The sequence below is a fragment of the Canis aureus genome, chromosome 20 (genome assembly GCF_053574225.1).
Source record: "Canis aureus isolate CA01 chromosome 20, VMU_Caureus_v.1.0, whole genome shotgun sequence".
Classification (NCBI taxonomy): domain Eukaryota; kingdom Metazoa; phylum Chordata; class Mammalia; order Carnivora; family Canidae; genus Canis; species Canis aureus.
Genome location: NC_135630.1, coordinates 58,357,432 through 58,369,994, shown reverse-complemented (window position 1 = coordinate 58,369,994; position 12,563 = coordinate 58,357,432). Strand labels below are relative to the sequence as shown.

General features: G+C 39.8%; 1 long non-coding RNA gene across 2 annotated transcripts in view; it reads right to left on the bottom strand.

The window, feature by feature from the left end:
- Window positions 1–11,349, bottom strand: part of LOC144291999 (uncharacterized) — a 113,276-nt gene extending 101,927 nt beyond the window's left edge. For both annotated transcript variants that reach the window (XR_013359544.1, XR_013359543.1), the window contains exon 1: window positions 11,230–11,349. This is a non-coding gene — a long non-coding RNA (uncharacterized LOC144291999). The remainder of the gene's footprint in view (window positions 1–11,229) is intronic.
- Between the last annotated feature and the right edge of the window lie 1,214 nt (window positions 11,350–12,563).

Genomic DNA, 12,563 nt, shown 5'->3' with positions numbered 1-12,563 from the left:
ACACAATGACAGTTCCATGGTTAATTTGTCAGAAGCTCCTATTTGAGTTGAGGCTGGTTTGGGCCAGGTCTTTGCGTGTCTGCTTAACTGCCAGCATGGACCAAACAGAAGCTGTGAGCTGAGGAGCTGTAGGATTTTCTCAGAGAATATCAGGATATTGAGGGAAGACGGAGTTAGGCACTGAGACACTGAGTGAGCTAAAAAGTCATTTTGGGGATTCTGAGCACAGAGTGATGGCTCCTCTGCAATCTGCATATAGTCTAGTACAATGGTTGCATGTGTGAGTCCCAGGAATAAACATAGGAAAACCAAACAACTCAAAGCTGAGGGAGCTGTTTCACCAAATACTATAATATAGTGGAATGCAGGTAGCACTGATATGAGTATTCAATAGAATATGACACAGAATAGGGGGCAAAAGCCATAATACATCATCACAAAGCACTGATATTCAGTTTTAGATTTTTTTTTTTTGAGGGTATTAAGAAATAGAGTATGGACTGCACTTTGGCAAGTATTCCTATTTGTGAGCATTCACAAGATTCCCTAAAGACACCAATATATATATATATACATATATATACATATATATATATATATATATATGTATATATATATGGAACTTTACAGAGGTCTAGAGTTCTCATGGCAGCAAAATAGTGCTAATTCATTTATTATTATGACTGTGATTTAATTAATTCCTACAGGATGGTGAGCACTGACAACAGGCAGGCTATATTTTTATACTTGAGCTATTCCTAATCATACCCTCCAATCTCAATGCCACCTTCAGTGTTTCCCATAGGAAAACTGTGTGCCTATGTTTGAAACAAGATTATTTCTTAGTCCTTATATATAAGCTGGAAACGCAATAACGCAGATGGTAAAAAATGAACTGAAGACAGGAAGCACAAAAGATTAGGGAAGATATAAATGTATTTTTCTTAAGTTGATCTATTTGGTTTGGAGTATCCTATGATATTTCAGAATTATGTTCACTATTTTTTTTAAAGATTTTATTTATTTATTCATGAGAAACACATAGAGAGGTAGAGACACAGGCAGAGGGAGAAGCAGGATCCCCGCAGGGAGCCCGATGTGGGACTCGATCCCAGGACCCCGAGGTCACGCCTTGAGCCAAAGGCAGATGCTCAACCGCTGAGCCACCCAGGTGTCCCTATGTTCACTATTTTTAATATAAATTGTGTCCAGACAAGCAAAATAGAGTTTCTAAAGGAGAATTTAAGCATCATTTTCAAATTCCCTAACTCTCTAAGAATTTATTCAGCTAATGAATCAATTAGCTAATAGTTATGATGTACCTTTAGAGTGTCCAGTCCTGCCTTTCCATGTTCCATTAAGTGATGATACTGGCTTCTCCATCAGTTTAGCTTTTTCTCCTTCAGCTCTGCAGTAACTTGTATAAGGTGTCTGTGCACAATGTATCCAGCTGTGATTGACTTCCTGGCCTCAGTGTTCTGTTTTTGTTGTGTTGTTTTTTTTCCCCCCAACTCAAAAATTAAAGGCAGATTCCTTTGGATGGAAATATTTAGAAAATTGCTATGAGTGTAGGTAGTTCCCAGAAGGCAAAACTTTAATATCCTACTTTTACTTAGAGTGCTAAATGTTCATAGACTCTTTCTAGGAGCACACTGGTAAATGTTATTTTTGCAACCTAATGAAATACTCGACTCCCATGAATGGATTTAATTCTTCCTGAGATTTCCAGGGAGAGGTTCTTGAAGGGCCTTCTTATAGATTAAAATGAATTATACTTGTTTTACTTACTATATTGGGCTATATTGCTACAGTGAGAGAAAAGATTGGGAAAATATAAAGTTTGTATCGTGGCCTTGGAATTTAGGGCCACCTAGAAGCACCCTGCTCCCAGTATGGAAACTGGCTTAAAAATGAGTCCAATGTTCTCTCCATTACTCCTCCACATCTAGGTGATCTTAGAGTAATGAACAAGATGAAGAGAGACAAATATGCATCGCCCCAGCCTAACCCATAGACAAGTACACTGTCCTCACATTTAACCTGCTGTGTAATTTCCAGGGCACAGTCTAGGAAGGATCTCCATCCTCCCATGGAATGGGTTACTGTATTTAAATCCATTTTCCATAAAGCATATTTTATTTTACCAGGTTTGCTGCTTGTAACTTGTTTGCTCTGAGTTGAAGGATTGAGTTTAAACACATTCAAGGTTGATCTTGGTACATTTCTTGTTCACAAAGCCAAAGAGCACACAAGAGGTAAAACAGCATTTTGGCCACGTCTCCACCACAAAAAAAAATACATAAAGGTTTATTATAGCAACTGACTCACTTGGGCCAAAGAACCAGACTTTAGTGCTAATTGTAAATGCTGTAGACATATTTTTTTTCCCCTCACTAACAATTAACACTTATTCCAATATATGCTTTCCTGGATTAAACATGTGAATGGGCATGACTGTTTCTTTTCAACTGGCAGCTGTAATGCCATTTAAAAACCTAACAAGTTTTTCTAATACCACTTCCAGTCTTACAATTACCAGCTGGATCTTTAACTGGAGCTTGAGCCCAATGTTTAATTTAAATTAGGATATCTATCAAACTTGAACTTTGGAGCGTGTATGTTCCTTTATTATGAAAAGTCCTGAGGCCTTTGGCCCCATCTGTGCTTGTAGAACTGCTGTCTGAAATGTCAATGGGATGAGATATTTGAATGGCATCTTGTCCATCATTCTTTATGGAATAATACTCTGAGTAATATACTCATATCCCTTATATCCATCAGCTTTGCCTTTTGAACCCAAAAATATTTATTTAAGTGTTGGACTGGCTGAGCAGTTGAGGCTTGGAGACTAGTTCTATTGGGATTCAACAAGCAGTGAAAGATTTCAGAGAAAACCAAAGGGAATATAAAGAGTGAAAACTGTTTTATGAGAGAGAGAGAGAGAGAGAGAGAGAGAGAGAGAGAGAGAATGGCATTAATTAGAGATCAGCCTGCTTTTAAGATGACACCCTTCTTAAAATCCATCTGTAACCTATCCTTTCTGGTATAGATCTCAGGTTGTATTGTCTATCAGGTTCGTATTTGTTGAACCTGTAGGTTTCAACCATCTATAAGTTGCTGGAAGTAACTTTTCGGTGGAATAGTATGTGGTTTGTACTTTAATCTACAACAACTCAAGATCTGAGGAAGATGGGATATATTCTTTGATTTTTAAAATACAGATGCAGTGGGGCACCCGGGTGGCTCAGCAGCTGGGCAGTTGCCTTTGGCATCCCAGGCATGGGGCCTGCTTCTCCCTCTGCTTGTGTCTCTGTCTCTCTCTCTCTCTCTCTCTGTGTCTCTCTGAGGCCACATGTACTGGCTATGGAAGCCTGAACAAGTCCCTTTATGTCCTTTTGTTTCAGTTCTGTTATGGGGAAAATAACTGCACCTACCCCAGAGTATATGTGAACACCCTAAGACTTAATAAATTAAAACCCCTAGTATAGCATCTGGTATAATATTAAGTGCTTACCAAATCTCCAATACCAAACTGGTATTGTCATTTCCAGTTATGAAATGTGATAATTCTTTCACCTTTAGGGTAACCCCTGCTGAACTGGTTAGACGTGTAGGACCCAAACATCAGCAGATGAAGGAAGGTAAGAGATAAAAATGGGCAGCCAAAACATGAAGCAATAGAAAGGAAAGTTGAGGGGCACCTGGGTGGCTCAGTCGATTAAGTGCTTGCCTTCAGCTCAGGTCATGATCTCAGGGTCCTGGAATGAGCCCCAGTTTGGGCTTCCTGCTCAGCCTCCTGCTCAGAGTCTGCTTCTTCCTCTTCCTCTGCTCCTGCTCTTTCTATCTCAAATAAATGAATAAAATCTTACCCACCCCCCCAAAAAAAAGAAAGTAGAGTTGAAAGTACATCTTGGGTGCCAAAGTAAAACAACTCATTTAGGCAAATCTCCTGATAATTAAGCTCCGTGGATCCTTTCGTTTAAACCCAAATTCATTGAACTTTAGGCAAAAGTGTAGGCAGCCCGCTTTCAATACACTCCCAGGAGCACACATATAGAATGTACAAGAGGGAGGCGTACTGGGAGTTTCCCTGCGCATCAATGCTGTGTTGCATTTCATATTTAGAGGCATAGCAGCAGATCGCCAGCAGGACCTTATAGAAGCAATAAAATATTTTCATGTGAAATAATTCAATGATGAAGCCATTGGCTCCATCCGGTACCAAATTGACTTTGGGCAAGAGTTCTAAAAGGATTATAGAAGCATTGATAAGCTAAAGAGTGTATTAACATACAGTTAATTGAGTTGGAGGGTTGTGGAGACAGTCCTGTTGTCTTTATTCCTTCCTGCTGACCACGCCTTTGTGTTTCCTTCACTGCTTCCTTTCCACTGTTTCTTTATGTGCAGGCCTTCCAGGAAGTTCCTGACCCATTTCGGCCTGTATGTTCTACTTCAGGAATCCAATCCACACTCACAGCTTCATTATCGATAATGGCTCTCCCCAAGTCTGCGTGTGAATGGGCACTGACCGGATGGATCTAGACCTTCCTTATGAAGCAATGGCACTTTATCCTCACAAAAGCTAATACCCGCATACACTAGCTTTCCTGCAAACCAGAGCCTTTGTCTCAAGAATCTATTTCTCACTGTTTAAGTGGCAACCAGGCTGGTTGCCTTAGGAACTAAATGTAACCTTTGATTGTTTATTTCTCTTCCCTTTCCTCATTTGGCCCATTATCAAACCTATATAGTTTTCCTTCATAATATCTTCTCCTCACCCCCCTTTACCATCCAAATGTTATTATTCTAATATGGTCTTTATGGATACATTTATAATAGCTGTGCCTCCTAGACAAGCTGCAGGGAGAGGGCTGATATGATATTTGATTCAATTTTGGTAGCTTCTTAATATACTACCTAGTTCCCAAATTTATCACTATCCCATTCATATTCTTGTGGCAATTACAAGAACGGCCACATTCACAGTGATTAAAATAATGACCTTTATTTGAGACCTTTAATAACTCCCTGTGGTTTAGCCTAGAAGTCCTAAATATGTTATCAAATATCACACATTGATATTGCATGTTCACTCCAGTGATATGTATGTGTGATTACAGGGAGGGAACTATAGATCCCTCCCCTTTCTTCCCCACTCAAGGAAACATGGCCAAATGCAATCAAGGGCGGGACTGCCTATGAACCCTCTCCCAGCAAAATAACAATTTAACTGATGAAAGTTAAAAAAAGAAATCATTTAAAGTCTCAAGAAATTTTCCTAAGGGCATATAGCATATGGAGAAATATTCATTCAAGAAAATCTGCTAAACCTTAGTCAGAACAACAAGAATCCATGGTATTTGAGCTGTAATTCACTCCATTACCCTCCAACAACCCCCCTGCCCTGAGTTTTGTGATAGGGAAGAAATAGGACAGTGGTCCTACTGTAGATAGTGTGGTCAAGAGGCAGAGGCTCCTTCTCCCTCTATTTCCTAGTCTACGGCTATAGTGTCACCACGGGGGGCGCAGACTGCTGATATTTCTCATCCCTTATCCCCCACCCTTCAGCCCCATTGCAGGAGCTCTATTCCTGACAGGCACAGCCAACTGAACCAAGTTTCTCTTGCCCTACCCAGCCCTGACTTTTAGATCTATCCCATGTATGGCAGACTGAGAATACTGGGCTCTGGATTGCCCCTGTCCCAACTCCCTCATTGGTTGGAAGTTCCATGCCTACGGCAAACCAGTACAATCGAGGACTGCCACCCTTTCCATGCCCAACAGCAAAGCGGGATGTCACTCTTGAAAAACCAGTCGCCATTCCCAGGTCCAGGAGAATGATGCAGGAGTTCTGTGTAAGAAGAAGTCAAGCCAAAAAAAAAAAAAAAAAAAAGAAGAAGAAGAAGAAGAAGTCAAGCCGTAAGGGCAAAGAGTTTCACAGCTCTGCCTTTAGGGAATGACTTTATTTGGGATAAACCAGAACTCCATTCTTCAGGTCATTGTCTAAAACAATGGAGATTTTGGTGGAGAAAAATTTAAAGGTTAGTCGATCTGATAAATGCAAAATATCACAGCATCCAGAGGTTAAACAGAGGGAACCAGGTGAAGAGACAGTCAAGAACAGCCATCCTAGGATCACGGATAACTCTGTACACTGTGTCCTGGCACCAGGCTGTACCCATTCAGGATATGAGGATATGAGGCCAACTTGAAAGCATCCCCCAAGCCACACATAGTCCCACCAACACAGGGGAGAAGCTTCAATGGCGCAAGTAGCCTCAAAACCGTGACTGAGCAATGACCTAGTCTCACCAGGAGTGACTCCTAGAATGTGGGCTTAAAAATACTATCATGACCTGATAAAGGCCATCTATGAAAAACCCAAAGCTGACATTATACTAAATTGTGAAACACTAAAAGCTTTCTTCTTCAGATCAGGAACAAGACAAGGATATCTAGTTCTAGCACTTCCACTTAATATCATTCTAAAAGTTCTAGTCAGGGCAATTCGGTGAAAATAAATAAGACATCCATACATCCGTATGTACGCACATACATAGTGTCTGGATTGGAAAAAAAAAAAAAGCAAATTTATTCCTATTTGCAGATGACATGAAATCCTAAAGAATCTACACCCCCTCCAGAAAACAAAAACAAAAACTGTTAAGAGCTAATAAATGAGTTCAGCAAAATTGCAGAACACAAGATCGACATACAAAACTCAATTCTATTTCTGATCACTAGCAATGACATTATGAAGACAAAATTAAGAAGATTCTTCCTGCAAGGGAAGGGCTACGAGTTGTTTCACTTTACAGAGGAGATGACCGAGGTTGAGAGAGCCTTGCTGGCTGCCACCTACACCGCTGAGGGAATTGATTTGACTGTTTAGTTGCTGTCTCTTCATGGCTCAACCCAACTTTCCCTGGAGTCATTCTTTGATTTGGTTTCCCTTTGGTCTGTGGCTTTGGCACATTTTCTCAACATGCCCCTGTTTATTTCATCCATATGGCAGTTGTCATTGGATGTCACACAGTCTGTAATCTTAGAGGATGGCTCGTGTTTGCTTTTTCGCTCTACTCTAGTAGGTCAGGGTTCTGATATCCACCACTCGGCTCTCCCGGCAGGGGAATAATCAAGGAGCCTTGGGAGAAACAGGCGTTCCTACCATTGGCTTCTGGGGCCTTGGCTGCTTCCTGCGTGATGAGGAGTGAAGGCTGGATGTGATAATAAAGAGTCTTCTTTGTGTTCTCTCATTATTTATGCCACATCTGCCTCTCAGCATTTGTGTCAATGAGTCACTATAATTACAGCCATTGGATAATTTCCTTCGTTTTGCACACATTCCCCACTGTGTCAGTGCCACATCAGAGAAAACCAACCTTCGCACCCCTGCGGCACCAGCAGCAGCAAGGTCCCCTCTTCCCGCCTACGTGGTGGTTAGCCAAGTCTGGGGACGTGTTCTACACTTCTCATCCTGACAGGAAGTGAGGTCACTGGGGACAGAAACTCCTTTCTCTATATAAAAGCCAAAACTTTCACCCAGAATGTTGCTTTAAGATGATTTACAGAAAAATCAACTAAGCTGTCCCTGGAAGTGAACTGGGTGTGAACACACTCTTGTCTCTCTTGCCCAAATGGAGACGTAATTCCCTGACCAACTAGCAGAATGTTATAAGGCAAATATTTGGTTTAGTTAAATATGAAAGGAATTCCTGAAAGAGAAAAAAGTACCCTGAAAATGAGCAAAGCTCTCTGTAGGTTTTTAGCTCCTTCATCGCAATACTGCCTAGTTACTAGGATGGGTCAGAAAAGGTGGGCCTGGAGCAAGAGCTCCACTTTGCCAGGGGACAGCATCCGTCTTGTCATCCTACATGATAATAAGAAAGAAAAAAAGAGCCCTGACCATTATGGGTTTCTTTTCTGATTAATGCTGTGGCTGTTCACTGATTGAAGCACCGCGTATAGTTTCTATGGGGACCCACTAGGTGAACATTTATTTATTTATTTAACCACATTTCATGTGCTTTTTGTTTTGTTTTAAGGAAAATACGAATTCCCATTTGTACCCAGAACACTGTATTAAAGGAAAGACTGCAAAAAACAAACAGAGATACAAAGAAATGGGAAAGGAGAAAATGTTAGATATTTTCTAAGATAACGGATACGCTTTCCTTGTTGCTACTGTGTCAGCAACGCTTGCCCTCCTGCCTCTGAGCTGGGCAGGCTGGCTGCCCATGTGATTTAAGATCACATAAAAACTAACTGACCATAAATGTCCATCCCTCACTTCCACTCTGTCTTAGATCCAAAAGGTGAAGGCATTGCCTCTAGAATGTCATTGTGGAGATTCTACACTTCCATTAGCATGGATAGCTTTTGTGATTTTCCAGCTTTTCTTTTTTCCAAAGTAGGATATTTTCTCAAAAGAAAGCTTATGGTTGAACTCTAATATTACAAAATCAAGAGAAACGGAGATGCTGGGTTTGAAAAGGAAAAATCGGACTGGACTAGAGGGCTCCCAGTAACACCGAAGAAGTAAATGCTTGCCACCAATGACCCTGAGACCTGGCCACGAACTTTACAGCTCTATGGAACTTTCTTCGGAAAGCACTCAATCAATGATCGATTCAGAAAGGACACCTGAGCCCTGTGGGAATGCAAACTGACGGGTTATCTTGTGGTAGAGTGAGAACCAGTTATGGAGGAAAGAAAGATGAGCAGTGGAAGCTGATGTCAACGGGGCAGTTCTCAGTGGGAGCTCCACTGGGGCAATTGCAGTTGGCATTCAACCATCAGTGCCAACGTGAGCAGGAGCCTTTCACTTAATGTCATGGGAGCCCTTCAAGTGTTTCCAACTCTTGATGCCATGTTCCAGTTTTGGATGTCAAAGATCTCCGGCGAACGTGCGATCATCTTCTCAGGGTTCTGTGTGGCCTTTTAGGATGTGCTATGCTTGGAGACGTTGATAAAGCGACACAAGGGCCCACGTACCGGGGAGTGCATCATAGAGCATCATATCCCCGTGTCAGGATATGCCTCACTCACCGAAAGGCGGAAAAGCAAGAGGGGTAGGAGGCTTTGGGCCACACCTCGATGACTTTATGATTGACATAAAGATAAAACCTCAGGACGAGCAGTCAAAGCCCCGAGCAACTCCTAGTGTAGGACTGAAGTCTATAGACCAAAGTCTTTATTTGTAAAGTGAAGGGTTTCAGTAAATACTTATAAATTACCAGTGAATGAAAACAGTGAACAAATAATTTTTTCTCTCTTTCAACATTGGTTTGGCTTTTCTTGTTGGAATCTGATAAATGCTTTCTTGTGATCATCCTGTTTTAGGAAGAATTATTTTTCATGGTTAAAAAACAAAAACTGTTTTAACTGGGGCAGTGTTGACAAGAATTGCTTCAAGCAATTTTGTATAATAGAATTTCACAGTAAAAAATTAACTACAAACCACTGACCTAGCCCATTGTCTTTTCTCAATACCACAATTTTGCTGCTGAAAAAGAGGGTTTGCTATTCAAGAATGCAAAAAGTGTGATTCAAGAATCAAGCCTTTTCATCTCTCATGGGATATTGTCCTTTATCAGAGCATGCTTGGTGGATAAATATGTAAATTATTATGCAAAGCAGGATGGAGTAATTCAAATTGACAGTTGCCCTATTTTTTTAAAAAAATTAAAATGTGAAAGCCTTGAAAATGTGTCTGCTGACAACAAAGGAAGTTCTTGTTAAGATCAACATTATTTGGTATCATTTTCATGTATTTTTTAAACACATGAATTCTTGCTTTACTTTCTATTTTGAATTTTTCCTCATCAATGTATTCGATAAAGGTGGTTTAAGTGAGAAAATTTAAATTATATATGTATATTTTATATCTTTACATATTATATAATTATATACATATATATGAGAGAAAATAGAGATTATTCTCTTTACTATTTTTCTATTCTCCTCTAAAGCTGCTTTATTGGACCTTTAATAAAGAACATCTACAGCTAGCAATTATTTACAAAAGAATTAATTGCTGTATTTGAGAGAGCACACCATTACAATTTGCTATTGAACTGCCACCAAGTCAGCCAATTTTCATCCTAGTACTCTTCGGCTCTGTCTTTCCTACCGTGAAAGCAGATGAGTTGACTCTCTTCTTACCTACAATAAACCTCCATTGAAGCTCTGGATTCCTTTGCCTCATAACTTCTCTTGGTCTTTACCTTGCCAGGATTCCTTTTTTTTTTTTTTTCCTTTAGTATCATTTCTTTCTCCTTACTTTCTGTATCATTCCCACCACCATGAGTCTAATATCACCTAAACATACAAAAACTACCTTTACCCCAAACCATTACCACATTTCTTTGCTTCCCTCCATAGCAAGACTCCTAGCAAGGTTCTCTATATACCTGCTGTTTCTACTTCTTTACCTCCTGTTCTCTTACTCAATCCAAATCAAGCATCCAGCAATGTGGCTCGATTTGTTGAGGTCTCATGACCCACATCCTGTTAAAACCATTGCTTAGTTTTTGTCTTCCTCTTATCTGGTTTCTTGGCAACTCTTGGCACTGTCTTTAACGTTTTCTTCTCTGGGCTTAGAGCAAGCAGTGGTTCCTTCAACTGCAAGGTCTTTCCCAACTGTCTAACTGTTGATGTCCTCATAACCTCTCTCCTTCTATTACTACACTTACCCTCTAAGCAATTTAGTCTCAGGGCTTTGCAGATCATCAAACGAGTATTACTAATTCTGACTTCTTTGATGAACACCAGACTCATAGGCAACTGAATACTTGACATCATCAGTTGGAAGTCCAGTAGTCACCAAAAACTTAACATAGCCAACAAAGAGCCTTTGGTTCCCCATCCCCTCACCCCAACACAAACCCCAGAATCCTCAGCTTACCAAGTCTTCAACATTTAAGTAAATGGTAATGTTATGGATCTAGCTCTAGGGTCAAGATCTTAACTTTAATTTGTCACTTATCTTTCCACATCTAACTCACCAATATAACCTGTTGCTCTACCAACAGTATCTATTTTTAATCTGAACTCTACTGCTACTACTAGAGTCAAAAATATTGTCTCTTATCTGGCCTTGGGTAACAGTTTTCCTAACCATAGTCTTTCCACCTCATTTTAATCAGAGTGATTTAATTTTTTTTTTTTTTTTTTTTTTTTTTTTTAACCAGGACCTACCAGACACTACATGATCTGACACTTGCCTACCTCTCAGGTCCATCCCTCTGTACTGTCTCCCATGTCTCTTACTCCTCAGCCACAGCAGCTTAGAGTATTTATTCTCCAGCATATGACTGCTACTTCTCCATATTCAAGGACCAACTTGAATGTCGCCTCCTTAGAGAATCTTCTCAGATCACCATGGCTAAATAAGAACCACTGAACCCTCCCCACCAACCCCCCACCCCCACACACAATCGCTAACTACTTTCTCTCTTTTACATTATTTTGTTTTATTTGTAGCACTTAAACATTACCATAAGGTACGTTTTTAAAAATATTTCATTTTATATTATTTTCCCATTTTCTACCTCCTCATCTATGAATACAAACTTTCTGGAAGCAGAGACTTTGCTTTGTTTCCTGAAATCTGAGCCAGTACCTAACATATAGTACGTACTCAGTGAATATTTGGTTTTGGATATTGACAGACTTAGTCATTCCCACTGGAGTTTCACCTCTGTAGTTGTGCCTTTGTACCTGAGTATGGCTCACTAAGCCAGAAACGGTAATTAGATTCTGTGTGTGTGTGTGTGTGTGTATGATTTCAGATAAAAAGAAGGGGTTTAATGGGATAGCAGTCTTTAGAAGCTGACATTAAAATGTCCTAATATACGTAAGTGAGATATTTAGACAATGTTTGTCTGTATAACGAATGAAGATGTTGAGTAAAAATCTAAAAATAGATGAATGAGTAAAATGAAGCAGCTCTTAGTAAATTTAAGAGATGCTGGATGTAGTGTCTAACTCAGTTCACCAATGTACAGTCTTCCTGTTTATATCATAACGACATGAGTCGCACGGCAGAAGTTGAATAAATACATAACTGACTAGTAGGTGATATCGTGCATTGCCCTGACCTTTTCTACTCCTACTCTTCTCAAAGGACATATGATGCACAAAGCATTTCTGATTTGCATTGTCACCTACAGTTAGAGAAGCCAGTGGGTAAAGGTAGTGTCAGGCAACATATCCTTTTCTATGAGATATGCTGTTATTGCTCAAGATACATTACAAGAAATGAAACACAGTATTCTGAGAGGATTCAGAGAAAAATAGCTACCACCTACTAAGAATGACCATAGAAAAATAGTGACAGTAAATACAGTCATGAAATTAACTGTGTCTTTATTACAGTAAAATATATAATACATATATATATATAATTTTATATAATTTTTTAAAAAACTAAGACAGTTTCTCCTATGGGAGTTTTAAATGGAAGACAAATTTTACAAAATGTTTACTGTTTCTAGAGGGAGCAAAGAATTTTGGAAGGTGAAGGATGGAGTTCCAATGTTCCTTGAACAAGTTTTTAGGGA